Below are 9,408 nucleotides of genomic sequence, written 5' to 3'. Positions count from 1 at the left end.
GAGGCTGGGGAAAAAAACTGCCAGGCTAAAGCATTCAAAGTGGAAACTTCTGTCGTGGCTCAATAGTCCAGGATTGGGGTGGTGGAAGGAGCAGAAGAACCAGAAGATCAGAGATCAGGCAGAGATCTACTGGTGCCCCTGAGGGAACAGATGTACCTAATGTGTTAGTTAAACCAAAAATTTTCATCACTCACCTTCATGTCGTTCCAAGCCTGTAAACGTTTGTTCAACTTTGAAAAATAAATGTAGATCTTTTTAATTAAATCTGAGAATTTTCTGCCCCTCCATTTCACAGTTTATGCATCTACCACTTTCAAGCCTCAGAAAGGTAGTAAAGACATCATTAACCCTCAATCGGCCCCTGGGGTCAATATGACCCCAATCAACTTTTACTTAGTTTAAAAAAGTGGTTCCCTTCATCTCAGTGGAATAAGATTTTGTGACTTTTCAACATTTTATGTCTATATTCACATTAAAAAAACTGGGCTTGATTCGGTTGTTCTGAAGGCATGTAAAAAATTTATTTTTTTTACAAATCTGTCCCTTGGGGTCAATATGATCCCACATTGAAATGAATGGGAAATGTGAAAAAAAACAAAAAATGTATTTTTATTTTTTTTACACTTGGTTCATTAAAATCAATAATATGCAACTACAATCTGACTCGCTTGTCCTTTAGGTGTGTCTTATGTGGCACTTTTCTGTCAAATTTCTGTGGCAGTTTTTGAAACAAAAAATTATACCATTTGAAAGAATATTTTTAATTATTTTCTAATGTTTATATATACATAAATTCACAAAATGTATCACAAAAGTTGTGATAGAAGCAGTTGGCCACATCCAGTAAAATGAATGGCTCTCTATGGCCCTCTGCTGGTCAAAACAATTTATTTCCTAAACTGTAATCCTTTTAGGTTTATTTCTAACCAGCAGATGGCAGAATTTTACACCTAACACCTAGATCAATATCCAGAAGCAACTTAAATTAAATGTAGGTAATCATTTAAGTGATTTTTTTCATAAAATTTAATATTTCACATGCAAGCTAATGGTGTAGTTGAGGAATTTTGTGGTAAATAGGTACAAAAGTACTTTATATCTCCCAAAACACAGCATTAACATATAGATGAGAAGTAAACAAAAAAAAAGATATATTATTTGTATGATTAAAAATGTATATATTTTTCACAATTACTCTTTCAATGTTTGGGGTCATATTGACCCCAAGGGCCTTAAGTGTAAACAGGAAACTAGGACCAATTGAGGGTTTCACATTGGATGAAAACTTAAGAGTAAAGACTTTTAAATTTTTTTTTTTTTTTTTAACTGCTGTTTCAAATAAATACTGCTGTTTTGCAAGTTCTATTCAAAGAATACTGAAAAATATCATGATTTCCACAAAACTATTGGGCAGCACAACTGTTTTCCACATTGATAATAATTAGAAATGTTTCTCGAGCAGCAAATCAGCATATTAGAAGGATTTCTGAAGATCATGTGACACTGAACACTGGAGTAATGATGCTGAAAATTCAGTTCACAGGAATAAATTATATTTTACAATGCATTCACTTAGAAAACAATTATTTTTGTAGTTATATTTCACAATATTACTGTTTTTACGGTATGTTTGATCAAATGTAGGCTTGAGATGTGATCAGGAATGTGTTTTTTTTAAGTGAAATATGTATGTATCATATAATGTCTTGGTACTCTTGTGAATTGTCTTATTTTTATAGTTATTATGAATATGAAATATAAATATAATAAATGAATTCACGGTTATAATTAGGCCTGAAAATACTTATTTTCAACTTTAACTTTACAACCACATTTATACATAATTTGGACGTCTTTTTATAGACGTCTTTTCAACGACCTGAAAAAGACGTCTTTTCACCTTTCAACCAAATTTTAACGTTGTTTAGACGTCTGGCATTGTCGTCTTTTCAACGAGTTTTTGCTGGGTGGGTAACATTTTCTTTTTGTATTTAACATGAATAGATAGTTTAAAGCAAATGAGCTGTAAAAATTCCTCTTTATATTTAAGTTTTCATAATCCATAAAAAAAAAATTATATTTAGATGTATGATTAGATGTAAAGTGTAACCTTTGGACTTTTAATAGCTCTGAAATTCCTCCTATATGTGAAATTCTCTGATTGTAGCGCGAGGACAAGACTTTTATTTTGATCTGGTGAGGTGACGTCATAAGGCTGCGTCTGTGATTCGGCTGAATGTGCTTTTAATCATTTATTAAAGTATTTAAATCAACAAAACTTGTTTAGAAAATTGTATATAAAACTGTTCAAACAAATTTTTAACCAATGTAACTACTGTTTCAGCTAGTGATAATGAAAGTTACTTTGTGCGTGTAAAGCGCTCCCGGTCTCATTTCGCTCCGTCTCATGAATCAGTTTATCATAAACACAAATTCGGTAATTGACAAGCAGTGATGGAGAAACTGAGCTTTTTGAATCTCCGAGTCAACTGAATCAATTGATTCGCAAAATGATTCACTGTTTTGAATCACTGCTGCTCAAAACAATGAAAATACAACGAGAACAACAAACATGTGTAACGATAAGTTTTATACAACAAAAGTAAATGTTTTCATGTGAGAATCTATATAACCTACAAAACAGTAAAGACTAAACATAAGTCCTAATACAAATTTGAACAATGCATATAATTTGTGTTCTTTTATTAATTTGAATGCTAGTTTTGTTTTTTGTTTTTTTGTCTTAGCAGGTAATTTAAGTACATTATATCTTTGACTGACTTCCCTTATCAGTGCGCTGACTACTGAACTAGTGAGCTGATTGAGACACACCCAGAGATTTACTTTGCATTTATTTTTCTATCTGTTCATTATTCTCGTCTTAAACAGGACAAAGTGTCCAAACACAGAAAAACTGCTGAAGCTGAGATCCACGTGACACTATTATAAAGATGGAGTTTATTAAAGAGGAGAGTGAAGACATGAAGATTGAAGAAACATTCAGAGTCAAACAAGAAGATCCATCTGCCGCACCCGGCCTGGATGCCTGAGTACTCACTTTCAGATTCTGGGCCGAATCAACCGGACCAGATGCGACAGCCGTAACTTGCCGACACTGCCGCATCCAAGCCAGACTTTGCTCAGTTTCATTTCTATATCTACTGTACTGTTCATTAATATTTCATTTAAAATTGATAACGCTACCTAGACAAAATGTTTACGTTCATTTTAATTATATAAATTATAATACATAAATAACATTACTTAACAAATCTATAAACATCTCATTATTATGAAAGCAATTTTAAAGTCCATTAAATAACTAGCTTGACCAAGCTGGCATGAGGAAAATGTATTTACAAAACCATGCAATTACAGCAAAAAGCAGCAGTTATACAATAAGTGTAGATAAAATAATTTAACAAAATTACCCATGCATTTACTTGAATTAATGAGTCATTTATATGTAGACTTGGACTGCAACATTTAATAAATAAAGGTTAAAACATTAAAAATTCAAAAGGTGTTTTGAAAAACACATTGGTAAATGGCAAAGTTTTGGAATTAAACATCTTGTACTTGGTAAAATAATTTAAATAATTACTATCTAACTGTTACTATGAATCATTTTTAAAGGTCATCATTGAATACTGCTCCTGGACTCCTGCTCAAAGTGATAAATTAATATAACGACATCTACAAAAAAAAAACAACAACAATAAGCCCGCGAAGCAGTTGTCGTTCCATCCTGACGGATGACAGTTGTGACATCTAAGTGGAATCCCGGAAAATAAACCGTGAAACTTTGACCAATGAGGTGAGTTCTTTGCTTGGGAGCTTTCATTTCTGCACCTGTAAAGAGCAAATAATGCACAAGTATCTATTACTAAAGGTCTAACTGAATGCACCAAACTGAATTAAATTATATATATATATATGTGTGATCAATCAAAAGATCCGTCAGACCCGAGTATGTATCAGTCTTTGCTTTCACTCCTCTGTCCCCCTCCACCACCTCCCACCCCTTCTATAACAGCTGATCATTTCACTACATTCTTCACAGACAAAACCAACATTAAACACTTCACATATAGATGGCTACAGATTTGTCTCTCTCCTTCCATTCATAGCAAAAACCCTCGAACGAGTTGTTTTCAACCAGGTATCATTGTTTCTTTCACAAAACAACAAACTGGACTCTAACCAGTCAGGTTTTAGGAGTAGCCATTCAACTGAGACTGCGCTACTGTCAGTCACAGAAGCCTTGCGGAACTGTCCAAACACCTTGTTCAATAACTTAGTTAGTAACTTATCTACTGTAATCCTGAATTTGATCATGTCTAACCTTTTATGTTATTGAGGGTCTCTTTCAAGTGGCTGAAGCTGTTGAGTAGTGGGTCCTGTTCTTCATCCTGTGAAAGAATGAGAAAATCATGTTATGATTTATCTAACAATATCATTTGACATTTTCATGTTATTTAAATGCATTATGTATTAATCAAGCATTGGCCAATATTACAGATATTCTATATAGGTTGATTTTGGATATTTAATTGTGCATGCCAATTTGTGAGTGAGTGAAGTGACGTGTGGCCAAGTATGGTGACCCATACTCGGAAATTGTGCTCTGCATTTAACCCATCCAATTTGGGCGGAGCTAAAGATTCACAAGCACTAGCATGCCGATTGCTAACAAAACAGAAATTTGATGCAGTTTTACTTACCGCCTGCAGTTCCGACGCACTTTGATGGACGTGCTCTTGCTCTCGCTGTGGTTGATGTGTGAGTGCGTGAGCTGGCGCGAGGACTAGATTAACCGCTGGGCTACATCATGTGTCATTCAATGGTGAGAAAACTTTAAAAGTACTACAATACCAGGAAGGAAGATCGGGATGTTGATGTTTGTCTGCCATCCTCGCTCTGTCTGCACAGCATGCGTGAACGCGCTGATGACGTATCCTGTCTGCGCTAACCCGGTGCGCAGAGGTATGCTAATACATACGTTGACAGGCAGGTAGGAAAGCATATTAAGATGCTCGGACCGAGCGTTTTGATTGGACGAACATTTCTTGATCCTACGCCTTCCACAGAATTGATAAATACAGACAAATACATTTAGACCACTTAACTTAATGATTGCTATCGGGATGTGAAGAGACTTTCAACCAGCATAACAAAAAATGTTTCTGAAGACAATCACCTATTGCACCTTTAATATGTTACACGTTTTATCAGACCAGTGATGACCACACAGAGTAGCATTATAACAGAACTTTTAAATGTATCTAGTATGATAAAACAGCGCTGCTTTACCTAACATACGCACGACCGGAAGGAGCGGAAGCACTCGAGTGTGGCATAATAAAAGCTCCGCTGCTTTAGACATTGTGACGGTTAGGTAGTTTGTTAGAGTTTTCCCTCTTTTCCTCGCTTTTATTCGCCTTTAAAATGCGCCCAGGCATTTACAAGCTTTTTACTTTCACTTTCAAATTAGCGGCAATTCGGCATCAATTGACTGAATTGACAACAACAAAAATACACCATGCTATAGGCCTAATATAAAATAACATAACTTACACAAAGTTTAAATATAAAACACTGAAAATCAGCAAACATGGTGGAAGCAAATACATTTAAAAAATCTTCGTTAAAAAAGCTTCCAAAATAATCTTAGATAAATGGCAAAAGTCCGTCCAAAGTCTAAAATATTTTTAAAGCAGGCTCTTTTGCATTTCGTTTGCAAACGAAATCTTTTGCCAACTTCTTGTCGCACCTCACTCGTCAGCTCGACTCACTCTCCTCACGTGATAAATGAAATCTGACTCCTGCCGCTGATCTGAGATGCGACTGTTGTTTGGCACACTGCATTGTTCAAAGTAAAAATCTGAAAAATAATACTTTATGATGTTAGTTTTAATAGATAAAAAATTTGTAAAAATCAAGGAAATTTCTCTGAAATTTTTATTTTTGCTGTAACGAAAACGTACTGAACCGTGTCCACTTTGGAGGGCCTTTTCAAAAAGCTCCAATTTCTTTAATAAAAACCCCATCTCAGTGTGCATGGAAGACCAAAACGGAGAGAAAAATATGCGTTTTCAAATGAAAACGTTTTAGTGTGGACAAGGCCTGAGTTTGTTGGGTCTTGTCTATGTTACAAGCCTTCCCTCTGTCTGGATTTACCTTCTGTTGATTTATTAAAGACTGTTCATCTTCATTGTCATCTTTGTGTGTGTTTAACAACACTGTAACCGTGACACCTATAGGTTACTGTGCTTAGGCTACTATAAATGCACTAACAGCACATGATTGGATTATTCATTCATATGTTTAGATGTGTACTAAAATTCACAATTTAGTATACTTTTAGCCAGGGGTTAAATTGGGATATTTTTTTTTATGGGGGAGGGGCTTTTGAGGGGTGCACATGTGTATGCAAAGCCTACAAAATCAATTAAAAAATATATTGTAATTATATTGTAACAATGAACAATTATATCAATTGACAAACTGAGAGAGAGAGCCCTCTGTTATGAATTCTAAAATGCTTATCAAAATCATTCTAGATGCTTGCAGTGTGCAAAGCTACATCTGTCTGCAGGATTTTTTAAATAAAATTTAAGACTTTTTAAGACATGCAAAAGTAAAAATTAATACTCTTATCTTTCTCTGCGTCTGCTTTGTTCAGCAAGCGGCGGAGAGGAGCAGCGCTTTCAGTTAAAACAGATATTATATTGCTTCTCTAATTTTACATGCAAGTATAGCCGAAATCACAGCACAGCTATTGTCTTTATCTTATGTGTAGCCTATTTTATTTCATCAGATGACGGCTAGATTATAAATCAGAATTTTTGTGCAGATTAACATCTTGGAAGGGAGAGCTGGTTATGTAGTCTTAATGGGTCGCGTTTCAGTCACTATTTCATATTCGTTCTGTTGTCTGACAACAGAAAGAGTAAAATATATAAATGAAAAGAAGAGAGGCAAACAAATTTAATAATAAATAATAAATGTACATTTTGCATGTTCAGAAGAAGTGAGCTGCCCTGTCGTGCGAAAATATAAACAGGCTTGTGTAAGTAAATTGCTCAGTGCAAAGAAAGAGAAGTAATGGGAACCTGGTATTTCTATGTTCTTTTTTCATGTGTCTAATACACATAAACAAGTTATTTGAAAAACATCTATGATCTTTGACACATGTCTAGTCTTCATTTAATTTAATTTCACTAATAATAAACATTCATTTGCATAAAGCATCTATATTTGTCCATGCCCATATTGATTAGAGTATTAAAAACTTGAAAAGTATTAATTTAAGGTACATTTAGAACATATAAAAATTTGCGATTTGCGATTAATCACGAGTTAACTCATGACAGTCATGCGATTAATCGCGATTAAATATTTTAATCGATTAACAGCCCCAATATATATATATATATATATATATATATATGGCACAGTTTTTTAAATATCTGAAAGTACACTTAGCATCAGTCTGTCCAGTATTATGATATTATGATAATTTAGTATTATATGATGATTGAACTTTAGTAAATAGAATAACCATGTATGAATGCATATTTGTCATGTTGACTGATCTTAGGTCTGGTGGTGGTGCTTAACATATTGTTTGTCATTTAGTGTTTATATAACAAAAGGAAAAAAACAAAAAAATAATACTGATAAGATAACAAAACTATGAATTCTACTACTAATAACAATATACAACGCACTAAGGATTAATGAGCTGCTGGGTTCATGAATATTAATAACGTTGTCTGCGTTCGCTCGAATTGATTTGCTGAAATCAAAACAGGGACGATAATAAGTGAGCGCCAGCCAATGAGATTGCCGTTCTTAAAGGCTAAAGAATTCTAAAGGAACGCTGTTATTTTGACCATAAAATACAACAAATAATATAGTTTACATGTAGCGCGTCAATTCTGCATGGTATGTAAAGCCGGGCTCACACTACAGGAGTTTTAAAATGCTAACCGATTATGAAATCTGGTTGCAGCATACATATAAGGAGAATCTGCAGATTATCTTCCCTCAAATCTTAAACATGCACACACTACAAGATTTGAAAATCGTGGCGCATCACGCGCTACAAGATATTATTAAGATTGTTGCCAGAGTATCGCCTCACCTGATCTCTCACGCAACAGATTGTCATTGATATTTCAGTGATGTTTACATATGCTAACTAGTGTGCTAGCAGCTTTCTGCACTCAACCGGTACGTTCTCCTTAAGGTTGTGATATGTTTTCGACACATTATTCAGACAGTCACGTTAATACAAAACATCAAGAAGCAGTTTCCTCCATCTCCACTATCCATACAGCAGCTGTTTTGCGGTCGCGCATTGGCTATTGTTAAAGTACTGACGTAATCATAGCCGTCATCATCCCGATTTAAAATCCTAAATATCAAACATGTTTGATATGATCGGGGCGGCCCGATTTGTGTGCGAGCAGATCGGGAGGTGCAAGATTCGATCTTTAAACACCTTACATTACAAGATAATCCACGCCGAACATCAGGACCGATCGAGGTGCTCGACAAGATTTTTGCTCCGATTCTCGGGAGGGGAAAATCGGGGCTAAATCAGGCTAAACTCCTGTAGTGTGAGCCTGGCTTAAAGGGGTCATATGATGCGATTTCAAGTTTTCCTTTCTCTTTGGAGTGTTACAAGGCCTCGTTCTAACACACCCCCACATGTCTACGTCACTATGTGGAAATATTAGCATAATGCCGCCCAAATGTGCACGCAAAGAAAGAATGCGTGGTTTCAGGAACAGCAGTAGTGATGATAAAGCCATGTCAGGGAGACATAATGATCTTTAAAATAGCATCATATGACCCCTTTAATACTCTCTCGCTTTGTATCTTGTTTTGCATGTGTGAGGCAAAGCGATGGCGAGTTGTGTGCCCTCACACTAGAGTTTACAGTACGTCAAATGAAGGTACGTTGTGCATCCATTCAGATGAAATTATAATAATATTATAATAAATTATAGTAACGCCGCATTTTATTGTCAGTAAAGGTAATGGCATTGTAACGGGGAAACAGTAATTTGTTAATTACTCGTTACAGATAAAAATAACGCCGTTTATTTATAATGCCGTTATTCCCATCACTGATGATGAGTATATTTAAAAGAGTGTGAAAAATTATTTCAATTGTACTACAAATGGTAACTAAATACATTATTTTTTACAGAGAAAGCATGTTAAAAGCACTTTTTAGTTCATATTCATAGTGTCCCAAAATAGCAGTTGAGTACACTTAGATGTCCTTAAGATTATCTTAAGGAGTGCTAAAGAATATTTTTTTGTATATTAAGCACAAAATTAGTGCGCGAAAATAGAGCACTTTAAAAAAAAAAAAAAGGGGGGGGGGGGTTT

Source organism: Sinocyclocheilus anshuiensis, unplaced genomic scaffold (assembly GCF_001515605.1).
Source record: "Sinocyclocheilus anshuiensis isolate Anshui unplaced genomic scaffold, SAMN03320099.WGS_v1.1 scaffold3443, whole genome shotgun sequence".
Taxonomy (NCBI): Eukaryota; Metazoa; Chordata; class Actinopteri; order Cypriniformes; family Cyprinidae; genus Sinocyclocheilus; species Sinocyclocheilus anshuiensis.
Note: the sequence above shows the minus strand (reverse complement) of the source record.